Source organism: Nuphar pumila, chromosome 14, assembly GCF_984573655.1.
Source record: "Nuphar pumila chromosome 14, dmNupPumi1.hap1.1, whole genome shotgun sequence".
NCBI classification, from domain to species: Eukaryota; Viridiplantae; Streptophyta; class Magnoliopsida; order Nymphaeales; family Nymphaeaceae; genus Nuphar; species Nuphar pumila.
Genome location: NC_143262.1, coordinates 42,059,045 through 42,070,563, shown reverse-complemented (window position 1 = coordinate 42,070,563; position 11,519 = coordinate 42,059,045). Strand labels below are relative to the sequence as shown.

The 11,519-nt window shown below is 35.6% G+C and overlaps 1 pseudogene; it reads left to right on the top strand.

Moving 5' to 3' along the window:
- Positions 1-1,717: 1,717 nt before the first annotated feature.
- Positions 1,718-3,656, top strand: LOC149816787 (cation-transporting ATPase HMA5 pseudogene; annotated as a pseudogene).
- Positions 3,657-11,519: the final 7,863 nt, after the last annotated feature.

Below are 11,519 nucleotides of genomic sequence, written 5' to 3'. Positions count from 1 at the left end.
GCCTCAATCCTCTCCCTCTCATGTTTATCTCCAACTGCCCCATTTCCCGATCCTTCTTCTCCCACTTTAAAAGGAGCACGAAGGGGAAGCCTTCAGGCATCGCGCTTCACCCCTCCACCCGGTCTTCTCTTCTCCCTCTTCTCGACTCTTCTCCCCTTTCTTTCTGCTCTCTTCTGAGCTACCAAAGAAGACTCTCCTCCCTCCTTCAAGGCTCCTGCTTTGATCAACAAATCCGATAAGCATTCTTTTCCCATGTTTTTCTTTAAATTTCCTTTTAGCTTTTTTTTTTTTTTGCCCCATTGATGCACACCCTGTAACCCCGATTTGCATATAGCAATGTCCGCTTACACTGTGCAATATCAAGGGAATGATCGATTCCAACATATTTCTGTTTTTTTTTCTTTAATATTTGGTTGCTTCCTTTATGATGTCAGTCTATATTCAATTTATCTTTGATGTTCGTTTGTTATTTTCTGATTACATTGGAATCTCTACTTTTCAACCAATTTATCTCAATTTTACTTGCTTCTTCATCTGCAATCTTTGTTGTGATTTTCTTCTTGTTTTTCTTTTATCTTAGTAAGAGGATAATCATTCAGATTCCCTCGGATCTATCGTGACTAGCCTGATTCCTCTCGTTGGTTATCTTTTAAACCCATTTCCCTTTAGGTTTTGCCCTTTTTTTTTTAATCTTGAGTTCTGGTTCATGATTGATTTTGATTTTCTTGCGTTTATTGTAACATTCAGTTTGTATTTAATTTTTATTTTCCTGTTGCTGATCAGCTTGTGTTCCTCTTCCCCCTTGACTTTCAATTTTCTGTTTGCCTGTCGGCTATCCCTTTGATGTTAGATTTATTGTTTTTGTGGTACTTTAGCATTGTTCAGTTCTCTGTTTTTTTTGAAACTTTCATCAGCAGTAAAAAAAAAAAGGGAAATAAAAAAAATGAAATCGTTCTCAGTTGCTAAGAACGATTTCACTCACAATGGCTGAGGTAAACCCCAACTTGCTATAAGAGCCATTTCACTGGTCATGAACCTTGTTAATGCCCACGCTTGTGTAATATTACTGGGGTGTATATATTCCTACACCTTCTCTGTTCATAGCTTATTTTGGATTCCTTTAGTTTCAGCTTTTTAACCATCCCATATACATATCGTGAATCATTGTAATTTCTGATTCATATTTGATTTACTGTTTTAAGTTTGCATTTGATTATCCCCTCTAATTGCACTTTACGATTTACTGTATTTCCTCCATTTAGCTACCCTCTATTTCATTAAATTTTCATGGTATTTGATATCTTTTCTAGTGTGATTTACTGTTTCATATCATTTGGATTTAATGTTACTTATCTGTATATCATCTCACATTCCATCTCATTCATCTGTGGCATGGTAATCTTTTAGCAACATCGTTGTTTTATTTATATCCTCAAATTCTTCTCCACTATTGGTACCTTTTTTTTCTTTTGCCATTCGTCATCACATTGCCACTGTTAAAATAGTTTAACTAGTTTTGTTTTTCATCAGCATTTCCATACATAGCATTTATCTTCCCGTTTCAACTTGGTTTTTGCACAGCAGTTCAAATTCCCCATTAGATGCATCCCTCATATACTTCTTGCATGTTCATTACTGTTAGTGCGTTGTCCCCCTCCCCCCCCCCCCCCCCTTCTTTTTTTTTATTATTATTATGAGTGATTGATTGAAGTGGGCAATGGTTAGTCTGGTTCAATTTATTGCTGGAAAAGGGTTTTATGTCGTTGCACATAGGGCTTTACGTCATGGGACAACCAATATGAATGTCCTAGTCGCGCTTGGCATTTCAGCTTCTTATTTCTACTCGACTTATGCATTGTTGTATGGTGCATTGATTCTAACACAATATTGAGACAAGTGCCATGTTGATAATATTGGTGTTGTGGGGAAAATACTTGGAAGCTGTTGCGAAAGGAAAAGCATCAGATACTATCAAGAAGCTTGTGGAATTTGCTCCAACAACTACATTGTTGCTCACTATGGATTCTGAAGGGAAGTGCACTGGAGAACGTGAAATTGACTCTTGACTAATTCAGCCTGGTGATGTCTTAAAAGTTGTTTCTATTTCTAAAAAGTTCCTGCTGATGGTGTGGCCTTGCGGGGCTCCGGTTATGTAAACGAGAATATGGTTACTGGTGAGTTTGAACCTATTACAGAGGAGTTCAATCCTTCAGTCATAGGAGGTATTATTAAATTACATAGGACACTTCACATTAAATCCACCAAAATGGGGTCCAATACTGTGTTGAATCAGATCATATCTTTGGTAGCGACGGCTCAAATGTCGAAGGCACCTATTCAGAAATTTGCAGACTTTCTCGATAGCATCTTCGTTACAACTGTTACTACCATGTCATTGTTGACACATTTTTTTTTTTGGGGGGGGGGGGGCTGGTATCTCTGTGGCACCATATGAGCATACCCAGCCACGTGGTTGCCTCCAAATAGCATTTGTTTTGTGTTTGTTCTTACGTTTGCAACATCTGTTATGGTAATTATTTGTCGCCCGTGCACCTGGATTGCCTACACCAACTACGGTCATGGTTGTGACTGGTGTTGGGGCTGATCATGGAATCCTTATAACAGATAGAGATGCTCTGAGAAGGGCTCAAGAGGCTCACTATGTGGTACTTGGCAGAACTGGAACACTTACGCAGGGCAAGCCTGCAGTTACATTAGTTGGGGGTGTTTAAAGATATCAACCTAGGAGACTTTTAAAATTAGCTGCTGCAACTGAGGCTAACAATGAGCATCCATTAGCAAGGGAAATCATCGAGTATGCACACCATTTTCACTCCACATTGCACATCCCTGTAGCTTCACTCGTTGCACTCTCATTACAGCCTCATTACATCATCTTCACAACACCTTCACTCAACATCCATTATGACCCTATAATACACCTTCAACACTATTATATTGCCATATACTCTGCTGCACCTGTGCACGACACTATCTTATACCCCTTTATCACTTGCTGCAATTGCAGCAGCATTACATTACACCATAAACCCTGTAGCTCCTTCTATCCCAGTAATACCTTGATATATATCCACTATTCACTCTCACCCATGCACACTTTACCACAGTACTGTGTTGCATCTACATACATTTCAGCATGTTTTCTGCATCTACTCTCTAAACCTATTCATTAGCCCATTTATCATAGTATTTTATAATTTGGTTATCCACTGTACTTTCCTTTACCACCTGTGTTTTGCTTTATTTCCCTGCAGCAGCAGCATTGGCATTTGTCCATCATTTGCATGTCATTAGTAGCATCTTTAGGCCATCCATTTCAGCAACTAGTGTCACATCACCTCCAGCCTATTCTACCCACGGATGCAACCTCTCACTCATTCACAGCAATGCCTAGCATTGCTGTGATGTTCCACTCACTTACTACAATGTCTAAGCATTGTTGTAATCTCCATACACTTACCGCAGTGCTCATTGTTGTAATTTCTCACTTATTCACAGTAATGCCTAAGCATTGTTGTGATGTTCCACTCACTTACAGCAGTGTCTAAACACTGTTGTAATCTCCTACATACCTACAACAGTGTCTAGCGCTATTGTGGCTTCACACATTCCAGCAGTGCTTAACACAACTGTAACCTTTTTACACATCTACAATAGTGTCAAGCATTGTTGTAGCCTCTCGTATACCCGCAACATTGTTGCAAACACAATGTCATCATCCTCCATCGCTGCAACACTTGGAGTTGCATCAAGTCCGGTCCCAGTCATACCAATGACCCCTACCTTCACAAACAACTGCCACCTACTGCGGGGACATCTATCACCATATGTCCATTCTTCACCACCATCTTCGAACATTGCCATTTATATTTTGATATTTCCTTTTCATAAGCTTAAAAATATCATATTTTTTTATTTCAATTACATTTTTTGTGCATGAGTCTTTCATCAATTGCATCTTAGATTCAACATGATATGTTGCCAATTTTCCTTTATCTATATCTTTCACCTTGTGCTAACTTGGATTTTGCAGGAAATGTACAAAAAGATGTTATTTCCTTTCTTAGATTAGAAATTGTAATTTCGATTTCAACTCCAGCATTGTAATCATTAGATCATAATGAGAATTTATATTTCCAGCCCTAGATTAGAATGTATGAGCATACATATCTTCTAGAATTGCTTGTTTTATATCATTTTGTTCTTTTATTTCAAAAACTCATGAATGGGAACACGAATGGCACGTGCACCATTCTAATAAAAGGTGATTAAATTCTAAGTTGACGACTTGCATCAATGGCCATAGTCAGGGTGTGAACAAAACTTAGGATTTTCATCTTTTAGGGAATAACATTGGATCCACACTAGATCTTCTTTTCAAAAATCAGCATGTTTCTAAATATTTTTCTCCTTTATCAGAGTTTAACTTAAAATTAACTCAAAATGTCGATCAATGGCCATAGTCAGGATATATTAAGAGTTAATTTCATCTTAAACTCTATAAAGGCACCAAAAATGTATTTTATTCTTCACTTGAATTTAAATACAATTATTATATAATACATCTTATGACCATAGTCAAAGATGTATTATATTTTCAATCTTATTTCAATTCATTTAAAGAATGAAATATGCTTTTCAAAATCCAAATTCAAATTCTTCTAATTCATTCATCATTTAGGACAGAATCACATCATATTTTTAAATTATTTCGAATTTTTCTTCAAATATCAAGTAATTTTGAGACAATCCTTCAAATATCTTCTTCATTTCTCAAATTAATCTTCAATTCTCATTCAGAAATTCATCTTCCTATTCTCAATTCTATTTGTTCTTCAAAATTCAAAAATTCAATATTCTAATTTCAAAGTTCAATTTAACTTTGAAATTCTGAATTCATCTCTAAAATTGAAAATTCAATATCCCAAATTCAAATTTCAATTTTAACTTTGAAAATCAAAAATCCAAATTCCAAATCAAGTTTCAGAGTTCAATTCAACTTTGAAAATTCCAAATTTATTTTCAGATTCAAGATTCAAGTTCAAATTCAATTTAATTTCAAAGTTGAATTCAACTTTGAAATTTCCGTGTTCATCACCTGATTTCAAAATTCAAGTTTCATTCTCTATCCTTCCTTTCAATTTCAAAATTCGATTTAGGATCTCTTAGATTCAATTCCAAGTTATATATGAATTTCCAAAATCCAATCTTATTTCCAAAATCCATTTGGATTCCTCAAATCCAATTCTATTTTCAAAAATCCATTCCCAAATCCATCTTTCCAATCCAAATCTCATCTTGAATTTCATTTCTCAACCCAATTCCATTCTTAAATCCAAATTTTATTTCCAAATCCCGTTTGAAATTCTTGAATCCATTCTATTTCCAAATTTCATTCTGATTTTAAATTTTAAATCCGGAATTTGATCCCTATTTTCAAGTTTTCATCTTGATTTTCAAGGCTAGATTTAAAATCCAACCCTACTTTCTTCAGAGATCTCAAACTCCTTCTTTGAAATTCAATTTCAATTTCATATTTCAAATTTAAATCCAATTTCAAAATTCATATTCAAATCTCAATTTCAAGTCCCATTCATATTTTCAAGTCCTTTTTTTAATTCTTATCTTCAATCTTGAATCTTCCCTCTTCAAAAACAAACTTAATGTCATTTTCAAGTCTTTTGATCTCAGATATGATTCCAACTTCAGGATTTCGAGTTATCTTTCTTAGAACTCAAGTTTTATTTAAACTTTGAGTTTATGTTCAAAAAAATCCAACTTTTCTAAATCCATTTCGACTCTTTTGATCATTTCTCTAAATATTTTCAAATCTATTTCAAAACCACTCAGATAAATCCAAAAATTCTAAAAAGATTCTTCTTAAAAAGCATACATCTTTTGCATTTTTCAAGCATGATTCTTTGTGCAATCTTAGACTTAGAATAAATTCTTAGACAATATTAAGGCAAAGCAAAAAGACATCAATTCGATCCTTGGTTCTATTACCCCTGGTAAAGGCGCCATGAATGGTTGAACCTCGTACCGATGAGCGAACCCCGTCTCTCAATTTTCTTGCAAATTTTCAAAAATGGAGGCAAGTAAATTTTCTAAATATTTTTAAAATTAAGGTCAAGTGAGACCTTCGCAAAAGAGTTTCTCTCTCTTCTTTCTTCTTCTCTTCTCTCTTTTTTTTTGTCTTTTATTTCCCCTTTGAAAAGGAAAATAGAGGTTAGAAAGGAAAAAGAGAAGGAGAAGAAAGAACAAAGAGGAAAAATTTTGCGATGATCACAGAAGTGGCGATCGTGATGGGACCCGTCTTCGTCCGGTCGAATTTTTGCCTTTTGCTTTGCTTTGATATTGTCTAAAGTCTTTATTATTCAAATGTCAGCTTTATTTAATGCAAACCTTAGCAGCCTAGACTCTGTCCTAGCTGACATAATGCATATAGGATTTAAGTATGGTTTGGTAGGACCATATTGAGGAGAATTTTTTCATGCTCACTTAGACTTAGGTCTGAAATACAACTCTCCTCAATTCTAGGGATTGAATGTAAACAATGTATGCAAGTATATGCTTCTCTTCATTTAAATTCTATCTCTTTAGGACTTGCATTAGAGCCATCTGATTTCTTGCATGTTGAACATGTTTTTAAAAACATCCCTACCTATATTGTCCTGGTCTTCACGTTGCTGGGTTGTCTCACTGAACCATAGTTCGGGAGAGAGCTTCACAACTGGACCACTTATTTGGGTTAGCACCCCCCTACCACGTACATAAGGGCCATAGTCTAAGGTATATCGGTAGGTGCTCAGGGAGGTTGGGAAACCATTACCTTAGAGCCGGAGAAATAATTCTTATGCCACGTACTTCGGGCTTCGGCTTGAGTATATCGGCGTATCTTGATTGAAATCAGATGATCTGAATCTTAGAGTTAGGATTAAGGTCCTACGAGCCTTTTCAAATATTGCATTTAGAGTCAGCTTCTAGGGAGTGCTATTTTGTGCATCATTGCTTGTATAATTTGATTCTTTGTGGATATTATCTTGTAAATTCTTATTTACTTCACATTTTTTAAAACCCTGGATGTTTATTTTACAAAAATTCTTCTATTTTCCCAAAAATTCAGGATTGTATATTTCTCATTTCTTTATTCTTTCATAGTTTTCTTAAACCCTGGACATTCTTTTAAGTTTTTCCTCTATCTTTCAAAAGTCCAGGTGTATTTTCCTTTTTCTCTTTTGATTTATTCAATTCTTTTGATCCTGTCTGCCATTTTTCAAAATATTCAATGTCTTGTCATCCATCATCAAATATGTCTTTAAAATTCTATTTTCTCATCCAAGATCTCTTTTATCAAGATATCTCTTTTCAAATCTTTTAAAAATCTCCTTCATCGTCTCTCTTTTTCCCAAAAATTCCCCAAGGTCTGAACCCTTCCTTTATTCTATAGAAAACATCAGGATTTTCATCATGGTTCAAACGAGAGCAGGAAGAAGAGCAGCTCAGCAAGACAATGACAGTAAAGTGGAGGATGTGAACTCTCCCAGATTGCCCCGAAGACATGATTCAGAAGAGGATGATGTTGATTCAACAATATACAAGATATTCCAAAAAATGATGGCAAAAATGATGTCTGAACAGGCTGGGGCAGGTTCAAAGAAAATATCCTCTAAAAACAAGATCAAGAGAAAGGCAGTGAAAAAGCATGTTAAGATCAACAAGAAGAGAGTCCAGCAGGATAGCACCTCTGGGGTTACAGAATCGGCAGAGGAGGATGCCAATGAAGAGCAGTTTGTGTTCATCCCATGACATCTGTGACAGCCCAAGAAGATGGCAGAAGAGCTTGAATCAGTGAACAAGCCTTAAGATGGGGTCCCGTCAGAAGATTCAATTCAAGCACTGACTAAGATGGTCAAGGACCTGCAAATCTGAGATATGGGATAGAAAGTATATACTAGGTAAGACTTCTACCTCGGTCTAGATGGGGACAGCAGCTTGGAAGACCTCCCTAGAAAATTCATTAAATTTGATGGATTCAGCAACCCAAAGGCTCATCTTGCAATGTTTTTCGCAGAGTGTCCCAGATTCAACAAAGACAACCATGCTCTTTTCTTGTGCTTCCCGCGCAGTCTCAACGGCATAGCATCAAAGTGGTATGCAGAACACATCAACCCCGTTGAGCTGCGAGATTTTGACAAAGTTATTAATCTGTTTGTGGAGCGATTCATGTTCAATACTGAGGCACTGCCAACCCTCAATCACCTATATAATCTAACGCAAGAAGACAAAGAAAGGGCCATAGATTTCAGCTAAATAAATTTTGTAAGCAGTGCACGATGTATAAAACCATACATCGGCTAAATAAATTATGTAAGCAGTAGCTTGTGCACATTACAGCACGACAGCAAAGTAAATGGCATAATTTTAAATAAACAAGAATATGCAAAATTATATCCTTGATTTCAAAGCATATATATGTATATATATATAATACGTATAAGTTAGAAGTATTTTGGCATTTGTTCTCGTAGTCAACTTTTTCTTACCTCAAAGACGGTCTAACTTGTTGATGATTCTAAGCATAGGTTCTTAAAGACTCATGCTTTGGTAAACATGTCTTGTCCATCGTACTGAAATGGTATGTTGCAATTGATTGAACTATGTTAAGTTCTTAGATTTCAACAAAAGGCGATGATGATTTTGTCGCAACGGTCGAACTAAAACCCAGTTCGAACAGACTGGATCGAGTTGAGCTTGGAGGAACCGAGTCAGACTTGGTGAACCTGAGTCGACTCGAGAGAGCTGGATCGAATCAAGCTGACTCGATTTGGCCTGACTCGAGACAGCAGCAGCAGTAGCTGCTATTGCTCAGGTACAACAATGGGGATGGGCTCGGTAGTCAGGTCGAACCCGATCTGGTCCCAACCATGAGACAGAAGAGACGACAGGGGAGTGGCCTCATCCGTTGTGAACACCCCAAATTTTTTAAAATTTTGTAAAAGAATCCCTTTTTGCCTCTGACCTTCATTTTCTAAATAATTGAGTCAATTTCGATCTAATATCCAGTTATTTCTCAGATTCACTGGAATCAAAATCCATTTTCTATATCTAACTCAATTTCAAATCCGGATCCAATACCAAAATTCAATTCTGAGCCTTGTTATCCAATTTTCAATTCAAAATTATAAAAATACAAAAAAATGATTTTTGAATGGCTCAAACAGTCCATCCGGTATCCATTTGGATCCACTGTCCTATATTTCTTGATTTAAGGTCCAAAAATTGAATATTTTCTCAAAACCCGGATTTAAACCCGTTTTCTGAAGAAATTTCTAAAGTTTAAACCTGAATTCTCAAAAAACCTTTCTTTTGTAAATATTTTTAAATTTTGCAAAAATAGTTTAAAATCCTTTATTTCCCCATAGTTTTTATTTCAAAAACACAAATACAATATAGAAAATATAAAGAAAAGAACAAAAAATTAAAAATAGAAAAAAGAAAATACAAAGAAATGGTTTAGAAGCCCCTTTTATGAAAATTGTTTTAGTATAAACCTCTTTTGAGAAAGCTTTAAAAGGAGCCACTTTTTAAAAAAAAATCACAAAATTTTGGACCTGATTTGTAAAATTCTTAACGGTCTCTCACTATAAAGAGAGACCGCAGGGGAAGGGGTCGAGCATCGCTTCTTCACCCCTCCACCCAGCTTCTTCTTCTCGATCGCTCTTCCTCCCTTATTTTCCTTCAGCAGCAAGGGATTTCCACAGTAGCAAAAGGAGAATTCCCTCCTTCAAAATCCTTGCAAGCAAGGTAAGAATTCCCCCTTTTCACCATTTATCCCTAAGTTTTCTTTGATTTTCATAGAGTTTTAATGCATGTTTATAGTTCATTTTCTTCTGTTTTTCGCCTTCATTATCTGATTACAGATAACTCTTCATACGCATTTCAATTTCTTGTGTTTATTTCTGTTTCATAATGGATTTTCGGTTTTTCCTTTAATACCTTTTCTTACGTAATGATGATCGACAATGCCTCACAATGGCATCACCGATTCATCTAGGCGCTGAATTTCAATTTTATCTCTTTATTTACTTTACTTTTCCCCTTTTCTATTTTTGATTTTTCTGCAGAAGTTTTATCTTATCGTTTCAATTTTGTTTCCCCTCATCTTCATTTCAGTACAAGGCATAGAGGGTGGGGATCGACCTGCATATAGCAGGACCGACCCCCCCTAATGCAACATTAACGAAACATTTATGTTCCAACATTTGTCTTAAGTTCTTTACAATTCCTTTTGGAATCTCTTTAATTTCCCTTTATATGTTTTAGCATGATTTGTCAGACTGGTTTTCTGCATCTAGGCCTCTTTTACTTTAGCAGTTTAACATTTATATGATCTATGATCAATGCTTCTGGATTGGTTGGCATTCATACTTTCGTTTCATTTTGTTCCCACTTTGTCGACTTTTTGGTTCGTATTTTCCATTATAGTTTCAATATGTACACCTCATATGAATTCAACATTAACATCATCTCGGTACTTCTGTGGAAGTATTCCACGCAATTTCTTCTTTTTGCTTTAGATTTTATGGTTTAGTTGTTTTCTCGATTATTTTCCCTGTCATGATCTATATTTTCATAGTGTATTATCTTTATTTCTTTCTCAACATTGTGATTGATTTCATTGCTTTTGTTTTTCTGAAATTTCATCTTTTATCGAATTATACAGTAAAATCTGCCTCCCATACCTGGCATAGTGTAGCATCGCATGTTTATGGGTGATCTTTTTCTTAGATTGAATATTTCCCTTTCCTGTATATTTTCTTTTGATTATTTAGATGGTTTGTTACATATGGATTTCTGATTCACATGGGATTTTCTATTTTGGATCACATTTGACTCATCTTTTGATCATGTTTTCCTTCTGGTCATTGTGTTGTGTTCATTCCTTTTATTACGTTGGATTGTTCATCATGCTTGAAGATCTTCTAGTTCAATCTCCCGTTTCCATTTAAGTTCCAATGTGCATTCAATATCCTGCTTAATCCGGTCCATTGCCTTATGCCTGTTTGGCCAGCACTGTGTTTAAAATCTCTTTTGCTTTTCATTTAATTCATGTTATTTTGCCTTCCGTTAGCATCCAATTCATTGTATATCATTAGCAATATGAGCTTCTTGTAGTTTCACCCCCTGCGTGTTCCATCTAACGACGCTCCTCTTTTCATCTGCATTTTTTTTAATCCATCATTTAGAGGTTTTATTTCATGCATTGATTTGTTTCATCGTTGATCTGTCTGTTATACTGGTTTCAACCTCACAGAAACAATATTTTTTCCTTTTAGCTTGCGTATGATTCCAATATCATCTTTACGTTTGCTAGTTTTATTTCTATCTCCTTCACTAGTTGTCGTTTACCATGCATTCTACCTGTTTCTTTCCTTGTTGGTCATTCATATTCCTGGAACATTGATAGTTTTATTTCCATCGGTGTCAATCATACC